General features: G+C 38.2%; 1 protein-coding gene across 9 annotated transcripts in view; it reads right to left on the reverse strand.

Annotated features, from left to right (window-relative positions):
• RFT1 (RFT1 homolog) overlaps positions 1-12,331 on the reverse strand; it is a 77,938-nt gene that overhangs the window by 22,580 nt on the left and 43,027 nt on the right. For 5 of the 9 annotated variants that reach the window (XM_065075157.1, XM_065075163.1, XM_065075161.1 and 2 more), the window contains one exon: positions 11,802-11,968. The gene's annotated coding sequence lies outside the window, so the exon portion shown is untranslated. Of the gene's footprint in view, positions 1-773; positions 890-11,801; positions 11,969-12,331 lie in introns of all 9 variants that reach the window. The other 4 variants (XM_065075162.1, XM_065075159.1, XM_065075158.1 and 1 more) reach the window with 1 other exon arrangement.

Below are 12,331 nucleotides of genomic sequence, written 5' to 3' on the forward strand. Positions count from 1 at the left end.
GTTACAAGAGAAGATGCTGTCATGCTTTAATGCACTCCTGACCACATCAACATCCCAGCGAGAACATTGGTTGTAGCCACGTTAAGACATTTGGGCATAAATTATTAGGCAGCTTACTCATAAATATGAGAGGTACAAGGAAAGCACTCTAGACACATTTAATGGGATGTTTACTTCCCCTGATAATCATATCAGGGCCACATGGGCACCTTGATGCTGATATGTTTATATTAGCTATACTTCCTATGTTCCTAAGAATTTATGCTATGAAGAGAGATATAAATCCTACTACATATTCCATTTTACCAGAATGTCTGCATTCCTAACAAGAGTCACAGTTTGATTTCTTGCCCAGTGGAAGAGAGGTTGAAAATGAACACAGTCAGCTCTATAGGCTGTAAAAAAGCAAGAGTAACCCAATCAAAGCCCCAAAGGAGGCCTTCCCACATTTATATAAGTTCAAAATTCTTGAAGAAATTTATTGTCTTTACTGAAGGGGAGAAACTGAATAAGCAGTGAAAAGAACTGCTCATTCCAGATCAAAGGAGCTGGATATCCGTCTCACAAACACTGAATGTATGTGCCTGGTCAGGAAAGATATGCCCTGGCTTTGGTATTCTGCTGTTGCTTTGTGACCGTTACTTGCATCAGAAGAGAAATAACACTAAATGGAAGAAATGTCATTTTCCCAACTTCATCAGCATTATGTTCAAAAGCTAGAGGCACAGCATACAACACACTATTAATCTGGAGCCATAATCTCTTACTATTACCTTTACTCGCTGTTCTTCAGCTTGCAGGTCACGGTTCACACCACAGTTCTTTCAGACCCAGATTTCAAAAGCACGATTCTTAACCACGCATTTTTAGATTTCCGCATCCATCCTACCTAAACATACATTTTAAATGCTTTTCTTAGAAACCAATAATATCAGAGGCTCATTGAAAGAGATGTCACAGGAGTCATTTTAAGGTTTTCATGTATGGTAGAAAACTCCCACTCACATCCTGAAGAATGTGGGGAGGTTCAAACAAAAGGATCTGACCACATGTCTGGGACTAAACCAGCAATGCATATCTTCTTCTGCCCACGCCATACTCCTAAAACTTCATGTCTACTATGAAGCAAGTTCCTTTCCATCTGCATGCAAAACTCACTATTTTAAGTTATCAGTCTTGCTGAGAGTCCAGTAGAAAATGCAAGAAGTTAGTGGCAAACTACCTGTTGAAATCCAGCAGACACAGAGAACCTTGCAACATTTCTCTATAAACATTTAGGGATATGTGGCCTTTCTGGCTATTCCACTGACACTCTATCCTCAGACTTTGACTTCAGTCACTTCATCCTCTTCCAGATACTAAGTTGTACTGGGCTTCATTCTGTAATATTGTCAATAATGTTTCTGAATGCTCTCTGCAGGTTCACTGCAGCCTGGGAAACTGCTAGCCAGAAAATTATGTAAGAAATTATCCTTATTTTGTTACTGCAATTCTGGCAGTTTCCCAGCTCTTTATGGCACTAATTGCACATCGTTATCAATGAGGAGAGCTCTTCTAACCATTCTAAATAACATAATTAATACCATTATACTGATACAGAATACATAATTTGCAATAATATAAACCCAGAATCTGAGGTATCTTGGCAATCTGCAATGACAAAGTAAACAATCATTCTCATTATGTAATTCTGGATTTTTTACCAGTCTATTCAAAATTGCTCTTGGCCTTGCATATCATTTCTCCAAATGTACTTTTAGTTAATCAAAAGAACATTTACATTAGCAAGATGAAACCTGTTTAGTCTGACTTTAAAAAAATGTGCAATTTAAAAATAAGTCTATATTTTTGTATCTCACCACCACCCAAGAATTGAATGTTCTGTAAAGACCACCATCAGTTGTGACCGCTAGTTTCAGACTCGTATAATTGCTTCTCTTTATGGAGAAAGTGCCATTTCCTGGTTTGCTTCCATAATGTGACATTATAAATTTTATATATTCTTTCCTGTGCCAAAAGAACGGGAGCTGTTTAGGGATGTTACAGGCCACTAAAACTGAAATCTACGCTAGTCATATTGCTTCAGAAGAGCTGTGTGATAAGTAATTGTAGATTTGACTACGTAAAACACTGACAAAGCAATCAAAGCTGTTCAAATCCTCTAATTTTGTTCTAAGCATATTCCTAAAGTCATAGGCTGCTTCCTGCTTTTTGTGTAGATAAACACACGAAGATTCATCAGGGAGAGAAAAAGAGGAAAAAAACCCAACCAAACACACAAATCTCATTAACTTTATTCCCTTTTTCACAATCCAGACTTATATTCAGTCACTTTTCACCTCCGAGTCAAAATCTCACATCATTAAAGAGAGAGAATACTAAATCATTCACTTAAAGGTCATTGCATTTGATGACTTTACTAATGTAGAAGCACATAGGAGGTTACAGCTGAGTAGTGTAGTGGAAGAGAGAAAAAGCTCAAAATTCATCTAAGAATACAGTAAGCTTGCTCTTTGCTGATAGCATCATCACTGCTTTTGTTCTGTAAATCCTACCAAACTAAGCATCACAGCTGTGTGAAAAACCAAGCTCTATGCTAGTAGAGGGACACAGGCTACCCATCCACTGCGAAAGGAAAGCTCTTTGCTATTGTTTTTCATTTCAAAACTGAAAAATATATACTTCCCAATATACAGTAAAACAAACAAAAAGAATAAAGTTATTTCAAAAGTGAAATGGACAATAGAAGAATGTTCAATGCTTCATTATATTGCAAAAGGAGAAAGAGAGATCTTGAAAACAAATGAAGCTTATTGCATCAATCATTTTTAAAAGAATGATTATACTATATTTAGAAACGAAGTCAGACACTGGATTTCACAACCATATGTGGAAAACATTAAAGGCAAAACTAGATGGGAATGCCAAGGCAGCGTGGGGCCAAGAAGTGCCTTTTTTTTAAAGCCACCCTGGACCACAGGGCAGGAGAGTGGTGTTTTGGTGTTTCACACAGCTCTCCTCTGCAACCACCGCTACAGTAAATCTGACCGGCAACATGCATACACTAGCAGTGCTGGACTACTATAGAGACTGAATTATGCTGACAGCATAACTAGCAGAACTAATCAGGCAATTTTGGGACAGTTTCTAGTGTTACTGCCCATCCTCTGCTGGTTTGGGAATAAATAGGAATTTCAGTCTAATTATTCCAATGCAGTTTGTGAGATGGCTAGACAGCAGATGGAACAGCAAGACTTTCCAATCTTCCCTTTGAAATGCAGGAGAGAATTTTTACAGTTAATAAACAGTATATGTTAGCCAGAATTTTGCTGTGAACAGTAGAAAATCTGTGACCTCTGTTGTCAACATAGGTAAAAATGGCCTGAATATGTACTGTTAGCACTTTCTTCTGAATATGTGTACCAAAAAATAACAAAAAGGTCTTGCTTATAGCCCTCAAAATATTACTTCATTATTAGTTCCTTCCTTATTGAGAAAATATTACACCTTAAAAAGATTACAACTTAAAAAGCCAGACATGCTGTTTTTGAGTCCACCCAGTTCTGCCAAAAGGCAGATGGTCTTGTTGGCACTTACTCCATCCAATCCTTTGCACATTCTGAGCATTATATCAGTATTGATTGACTGTCAGAATGCTCGTAGGAGACAAGCATATAGAAATACGAGAGCCAGATGTGACAAACAGCACTGTATTCCATCAAGTGACCTTATTGTTACTTTCCCTTAGTATTTTCAGCCCCGATAGTTTAACTTAAGTTGCATATTCTCAATAAGCACACAATACAGTACACATCTACATCACTAACGACAAGTTGTGAAGTAAATGAATCATGGGGGGTGGACAGAATGGAGCAGAACATTGCTTTGTAAGATTAAAAGACATCTTGGGATTTTATTTGAAAACTCTGCCATGCAATTCCTCAATTTCCTTTTCATCCCAATGTTTCCCAGATACTTTGTCCTTCACAAGACTGTATTTGCCTCTGGGGAAAACACAGTATTTCTACTGTTCAAGCATTACAACTTGGCAGGGCAGAAAAGGAAATAAAGCATATTTAAGTGAAACTGCAAATTGCATTTAGAGACTGAAATAAAGCAAAGAGCCTAAGAGTGAATGTCCTCCTCTTAAAAAAAAAAAAAAAAAAAAAACCAGCATAGAGATTTTAAGAGTTACAGTTTGTCAGCTGTCTTCCTTTCCATCACTGAAGGAGCACACTGGCTCCTTAAAAGGATCTGTGTGAACCTCCCATTGTCTAAGGCAAAACATGAGAGGGGACAAATGACTCATTAGGGATCAAGACCTCACAGGACCCACTAACTGCATCCCTAAGCAGAGAGCGAGGGCACGCAGAGCTCCTCAGTTCTCCCAGGGGAAGACACGTACTGAAGGAACCAAGAGCAAACTGGGAAACAGACTGAAAAGGCTGAGACTCTGAAAGGACAAAATATTTGAGTTTAGATTACTGTTTTGCCTTCTCAGCAAAACAGCAATCAAGTTGTCCAGGACTCAAAACAGTTCTGGTAGCAAATCACACTCGCACCGCCTGGAATGAGGTGATATTGCTCAGTAATCTGTGCTCATACAGCATTGAAGAATTGGGGAACAAATCTGCAGATGTCAGAACACCAATGGAAATTTCACAACTAGCATCTGCATATTCTTCTTCTCAAAATCAGCCAGGACAGTTACATTTCAAAGACACCAGCTGTCTTGACTGACTGATTTTGAGACTCACTACTCATGCAGTGACTTTTTAGCTCTTTTCTGTCACATCATAACACTGCAAGAATTAGAGATCTTGTGTACACCTGCACAGAAAAAAGAATCTCCCATTTACTTAAGACATACCAATACAGGATGGTGCTCCAAATCACTCCATACATCACACATTATTCCATCACTTCTGAATGCACTGGCTTTAAGAGATTACATAGCGTGCTCCTACAACTACATAAATGTGGCATTTTTCTGGGTACTGGGTTTTGTTCTAGCTCTGTTATTTTGGGAGACAGGTAATGTAAATAATTAACAGGCTGCACATTCTTCCAGCTGCTAATGCTGTAAAATAATGTCTCAGTTATCCCAGAATTAGAGTTAATACTGATTATTAAGCACTCGATAATGATGTGTGGTAGAAGACAGACATCTGTGACAGAACAAACAGTGCACAGGAAGTTCTGATTTTTATCTTACTGGCTTTCTGCCTCTGTTTTCATCAAATTCTTCAGGAGTGATGGCAGCAGATTAAGAAACATATTTTGCATACACAGTAGTTTTTTAGCCCTCCTTCCTGCTCTTCTAGCTCTGTTAATAGCAATAGGTTTTCATTACTGATGGGGCACCAGTAGCTACGGCCACAAGCTGAGTCACACTGGGGCGGCTGCCCACAGGTTCAGGTGTGCACTGCTGTTAGAACAGATGTTTCTGTCCCAGGTAAACACACCACCTGGTGGCTTCACATAGAAAACGGCCACATCCCACTGGGCAGACCAAAGAGGCAGTAACAGCCCTCAGTGCACTCAGAGTCATTCCCTGTACACAGGGCATTTTATAAGCCACCACATATTTCAGAGGCAGAATCCACCAGGTTTTGATCTTCACACTTAGTTGTCAGAACCAGGGGACCCTTCTCTGAGGTTTTCTCAGCCCTGAGAGTTGAAGATGAGTTCACTGTCACTGCTTGCAACAGAAGTTACTTTGGCCAAGAGCCAGTGACTTCAGGTAGGCTGCTTGGCAGATACTGGCATCAGTGATGTTGCTAAAAGAGACACAAACCTACCCATGTCTGCAAAAACAAGCCTTCCACAAACGTTTAACCAACCATCAGTCACCCTGCAAGGATCTGCATCTCATCATCACTTGCAGGTGGTGCAAGATCTGGAATTAGTGAATCAAAGTTAAGGAAGACTCACTATTTAGGAAAGAGATCACAATTAAAGCCACACATCTAAAACAGGAGTTTAAAAATTATCATGTCTGTAGGTTTTTTAAGTACCTGGAAATTGTAGTATATGTGGATTGAAGCACATTCTAGTAATCTATGTAGTTAACAAAGATATAAAGTTCTGCAAATAAGCTTTGTTTTTTGTAAGCAAAGTTTAACAAAAAGTTAAAGCTGCAGCCTGATATACTGTCTCAAACATTGTCCAGTCACCCAAGACATCACATTTACCCTAGTATATTTGTGGACTTCAACTTCTAAAGCATTAAACAGATTCTAATCCAGTGAGATATTATACTGACTTTGTTGAAAGCACAATTAGGCCAATGCTACTCAAAATCCTCACCAAAAATTCTCCAAGTTTGTTTTAATGTCACTACGGACACATTGACAGTGCCAATAATATCTGTTACTCTGTAAGAGTTAAGTGTTGTGGATATAGCAGATCTTAAGAGCTGAAGGCACTTAGTACTTGGATGCAATTCCTGGAAAAGCTTCAGGAAGCTCTTTCATTAACAGTGTGAAATCAGCAGACATAGTCACTTTTCAGTAACACAGTCATTAAGCTGATTTTTCAGTACCTACAGAGGCTTCAAATGTCTGGAAAATACTTTGCTAAAAGTGAACTACTGATTCTGACTATTACAAGGTTACTCAATTATATTTTGCTTGTAGAGGAACATGTGTGTTGTGTTCTCAGTACCTGTACTATCACTGCAAAACCAATCTGGAGACGGCATTGATCTCTACTGAAGTTCAGTGCTGCACAGCAGTATATAACAGTACTGTGTTCTGGGGAAATTGCTTAAAGACGAAGTAACTCATGTCTGAACCCAACATATTAGATGGCAGCCAAGTCAGCACCCTGAAAATGTTAGTAGGTACCAGAAAAGCTCACTTTCCTCTTGGATGATCTCTCACTCCCGGATGAAAGTGTAGCCCTAGGATATGAAAAATTGTTCTTATCATCAAAATCTGCTTTTTTATTGTAAAGCTGCTACCACGGAACTGCTGAAAATTGTAATATTTACAATTAATTTCTAAACAGAAGGTGGTGGATGGCAACAATGAGAGTCCTTCAGCATGACTGATGTTCTGTTGACAGAGGTTAAAAAAAAAAAAATCCCACAAGTGAAAGAGTTTGTTAGAACGTGAGAGTATAAACTTTGGAGGTTTATCCAGGCTACAAACCATGCAGCAGTGCCTTGCCTTTGTAGGCTTCCTCTGCACAATCCTACCATGTTAAAACATACAACAAACAAACCACACACTAAACAAAACTAGAGAAAAAAAGGACTCGCATCCACCCCTCAGTGTAAAGCAGCTGTGAGGAACCAAAACCTTCTTCCGTGAAGCACAGAGGTCTACCTTCAGACTGGAAGAAGATATTTGCACATAATTAAACCAGAATCTTAGTCTACAGCCATCAGAACTCAGTGTGTTTTCAAAGATGTTCTGATTAAACAGCCTAAATAAGAGAGTTTTAAGTGTCTTTACTATAACAACTATAACCTTCCCTATTGCCTTGTAACTTGGTTCATTTTAAACTGCAACTGGATAGAAGTCTGACTGTGCTGATAATCCAGTTATGTTTTGGGAATTACCCTGTACAGGTTGATTTGATTAAGAGATGAGGACTAATTAGGTTCCACGTGCCACACATCATTGAACATTTGTGTACGTGTCACAGGGTTTGCTGCAGGCTATGCAGACAAATTCTGAAGAAACAGACTGTATAGGCAAGAACACTCCTTTACTGTTTAAATTTATCTGCGAATAAGAAAGGTAGGAATTTAAGGGAAAGGCACTATGTTGTCTGATCAGCTGGCTTAGTAGAAACAAACAAAGAAAACACCCATTTTCAAAATTTTGTCCTGCTTCTCTCATCACTGGAACAACCAAAATAAACCACATCATCAGGAATATTTATTTCTCTCCCGTAACTACTCAAAGCAACCTGATCTGGGTGAAGATGTCCCTGCTCATGGTAGGGGACTGGACTAGAGGAGCTTTGAAGGTCCCTTCCAACCCAAACTATTCAATGATTCTATTCTATGACAATAAGCTGTGTCTATTTGTGTGTACGGTTTACTTTCACCAGCCATAGCTACACTATCAGTGCTCACGAGTACATCAAAGCAAAAAGCAGCAAGAGGATGTGATTTTGCATGGCACTATCCATGCACACTACTACATCAGCATTGTATTTGCAGTTTTTTAAAGTAAATAAATCATAGGTAAATGTCTACACTACTTCTCTAACCTGACATTTCTATCTGACAATAAAAATTGCAACCGGTCTGTAGAATTTACGGTGGGAAAATTGGATGTATTAATTATTGTCTTTAAAAGAGACATACTTTTTGGTGGCAGGACAGATAGTTGCAGCTAATTTTTTCACATCACTGCACATTTTTCAGAGATCTCTCCCAAGTATTTTAAGAATGACTCAGCAGTAATTCCAAAATAATTCTCAGAAATCTTTTACCATGTATGGACATAGAAACTTCCCCCTGCCCCCCCTCTTATTTTTTTTTGAGTGTACTCTGCAACTTGGCAAATGAGTGTGAGATTTCTGAAGCAACTTGAAAACGGACTGTGTTCTAGGTTTGCAAAAGACTGATTATTTCAGTTTGGGTTTAGTAGCTCACCATTCAAAGAGAAATATCACTTACTGGTTAGAGAGAGGCCTGGGAGTCAAGACACCAGGCTTGATTCCCAGTGGTGTTCAAGACTTGTGAACTCAAGTGCTCATCTACATTTTAAGCACCTTATTTTCCATCACATACAAAATACTTCACAAAGATAACAGCACAGGACAAAATGTACTTTATACCTACATAAAAATAAACCAGTTAGTAGCAACGATTTTTGTGACTCACTATGAAATATTAAGAACACAGTTATGCTTCTATGAAACTTGCCTAAATATGCATGGGGTTGTTTGGGGAAAGGAAAGAATTATTGCTGAAATGAAAGCTCAGGACACAGAGCTCTTAAATCTTCACTAATGGACGAAGATGCAATTTGGTTTCAGACAAATCATAAAATGCCTGATTACTAAATGATGAATTAGTGAAATTCTCACATATTTCATACATGACTGTTAACTAGTTCACTCTAAGACGTCACAGGACCTATTTGTAACCAACCTCCAGTCCTGATATTTGTACAAGGTATATAAACGTTGACTAATTGAGTTAGTTATAAGAAAAACTGTATTTTAATGAAGATTCTATCACAGACTTTAAAAAAACCCCATAAACTTGTGGTTATTACTGTCATAAGACTGAATTAAAAAAAATAAACCATGGAGTACTCTGCTTGGTTTTGTGAAAGGAACACTCCAGCTTATTCACTCCCTGGGTAATGGTATTTTGTCTTGAGATGCATATGGGCAAAGGCCTCGAGCAACATTTTCACAAATAACAGTTATGGATTTTAGTTGCAGTAACCCATACACCACATAGAATAAGCAGAAAATAACGTATTTCTCCAAGTCACTGACCTCCCCAAATTCAGACAGAGGTAGTAAATTAACAGATGGCTTTATGGACCACAAGAATCAATAAAATACATAAACCACAGGCACTATCAGATGCTAGATTTTACGACTGGGCATTGATTCTGTGATTTTTATTGCCAAGCTTTATCGCTGCTGCAGATCCAAGATTCACTACAGACTTGTGTTCTGTATTGATTTTGCTGAACAGCAATGAAGAGTTCAGTATTTAATGGCAGGCAGCTCAAACTGAAGTTCCCACATACTGCACTGAGGTTTTAATCAATTCAGTCTTCCCATTACATATTCTCATTCACTCTGTGTAACTGCCTTGCATAAAAAAAGGGAACGATAATGTCATTTTGTTATCATTAATACTCCATGAAATTCCCTTTACTTGTTAATTTAGTAACACTTATAGATCTTTAGTGTGCAAGGCTTTAGAAGCAGTCTAAAAACTGTCACAGATTTTCTGCATGACTTCTCGTCTTTGAGACTTGGAATTACACAACCGTAATGAAAGACAAATTGAAGTATCAGAGAGAATAATTCCTTCAGTTACACGGCACTGACAGCCAACTTGACCTTATTGCATGTGGTCCGATTAAGATTCCTTTGCCATCCAGAGTTTTAAATGACCACTATTGATCACAGCTACAGCATCTAAGATAATAAACCCTTTCTCCAATACAGATTAAATATACTCTGTCTTTGACAAAGATAATGAAATCAGCAAAATACATCCAACATAAAGCTGAAAAATGTCTAACGCATACTTTGCTTTACATAAACTCTTTGATTTATGCATGAACGCTCTTGCACATGTAATTACACGTACAGAAATTCAATGTGTTTTCACCCTGGCAACCTCTTCACAAGGATGACTTCTGATAGAGGCAATTTGTTACTACCATAAGAGCTGAGTAATGAAAATGTGAATCAGTGCTCATATACCTGATGGATCCACTGGAAAAGTGAAGAGAGATAAAGTATAATTATGTGGAGGGTTACATTTTGAGGAGAGATTTCAGTAATTAAGAATTCCAGTTGATAATATGAAATGGAGGGTACTATTAAAATATGTCTGCATCAAAAGCAAGCTGGAGAATGGTTAAAATCTAAACAAGATAAGAGATTATTCCTCACAAGTAATATGAAGTAAAATATAACATGACATACTTGAAATATTAAAAGGAAGGAAAGCAAAGAGACAGACTTGCAGGCAACAGATAATGGTCATAAACATATGGAGTAACAGCATAGTCTGAAAGAATTGATATACACAGCTCGAAGACCGACAGTACTACCACAGGAAAGTAGCGCCCTTGATAGAAAGCGCAAAGTATGAAAATTAGCTAACTAGATTAGGTGTAAATAGCTTTTCACACCTTCCTATTAGAAGGGCAATTGGGATCACTTGACAAAAATAGCTGCCAACAAAAAACAACTACTGGACTCTTGTGGTTCTTATATTAGCCAGTCTGAACATTAGCATGTAGATGAAATAGTAAGAGAGTTTTGATTGTATAAAAGTAAAAATTATTTCTGGAAAAAATGAAAGATGACAAGAAGAAAATAGGAAGAAAATACCACAGTAAAAAAAACCCCAAGCAACCGTCTTCTCCCTTAGGTTTGCAACCTCTAAAGAATCAGAAACATGAGCAATAAATAGCAAGGAGCCTCCCTGAAAAAGCCAAGTGATAAACAATTTTTGATGCTGAGAAAACTAGGCAACAAACTAAAGCAGATTTAATACATTTTCTGTTTAAAAATTAAAACCTGTTTTCTAACACTGTTGAAACTGTTCAGCTCTTTTTCCTTTGAGAAGAATGTTCTGTACAATGTACGCCATAAAGTATTCTTTGAAATTGTAGGTGGTGGAAATATGAGGAAAAACAGAGCAAGTTTCTGATAAGAAGTGATAATTGGCCACGGTACAGGGACAAACTCCTACCCAATGTTGTGCATTAACTACTAGAACTTATCTCTGTAAACAAAGTCTAAAGTTTTAACAAAAGACACATTCAGTTGTTTTACTGTGCTGAAATTACTGTCAATGGAGTTAAAGCAGGGGGAGAAAACTATTATCACAAAATGGTATCTGCAAAGTGTGGAGGAAAATACATTTCTGGAAAACAAAACAAGAAAAAAAAAGTTAAAACAAAGAAATGCAAGAAGTAGAAAGAGAGCTGTTTGTTACTTTTCCCAGCCTTCTCACTGAGCTCTGTGCTAATGGGCACCACGCACAGTGCCATTGATTCTATTGATCACCTACAGTACAGAGTGAAGAACGCTTTTGTGAGTCAATTTATGAGTAATACCAATTGCATGCTCACCTAGGATGGCAAATGGTGACAGCTGAGGGCCAAGGCAGGGGTTCTTCATGCGCAGCAGCATTCCTCAGCTCCAGCTGGCTGATCTGGGCACAGTAACTGGCTGCAACAGTCAATTCCCAGATAACCCAAGTCAGTGCAGATCCTTCTCTGTAGGTACCTGTCAATAACTTCAAGAAGTACAGTTATTTGATCATGAGCAGCTCCTGAGCAACTGTATTGAATAACCACAACCATTAACACAGATGTTTAGGTGTACTCCACTGGGTCCCTATCTGAGACAGTTTGTCAAAGTCCTTTAGAAAGTGACAATCCAGTGACAACTTGAGGCTGCTGGAACTACAGGTATCAGGAACCTTCATGCCACCCTAGCTAACAAACATCGAGAGTAACTCCTGTCTGGATGATTTGGGTCATTAGTCCACTTAGTGATAGATCCTAATAAGCATCTCTTCAAAACCCATCACAGTGGACAACTATAAAACAAAGAAGCTCAACTATGAAAAATGTGCATGCCTGTGAATTTTAGTAAG

The sequence above is a fragment of the Columba livia genome, chromosome 10, assembly GCF_036013475.1.
Source record: "Columba livia isolate bColLiv1 breed racing homer chromosome 10, bColLiv1.pat.W.v2, whole genome shotgun sequence".
Taxonomy (NCBI): domain Eukaryota; kingdom Metazoa; phylum Chordata; class Aves; order Columbiformes; family Columbidae; genus Columba; species Columba livia.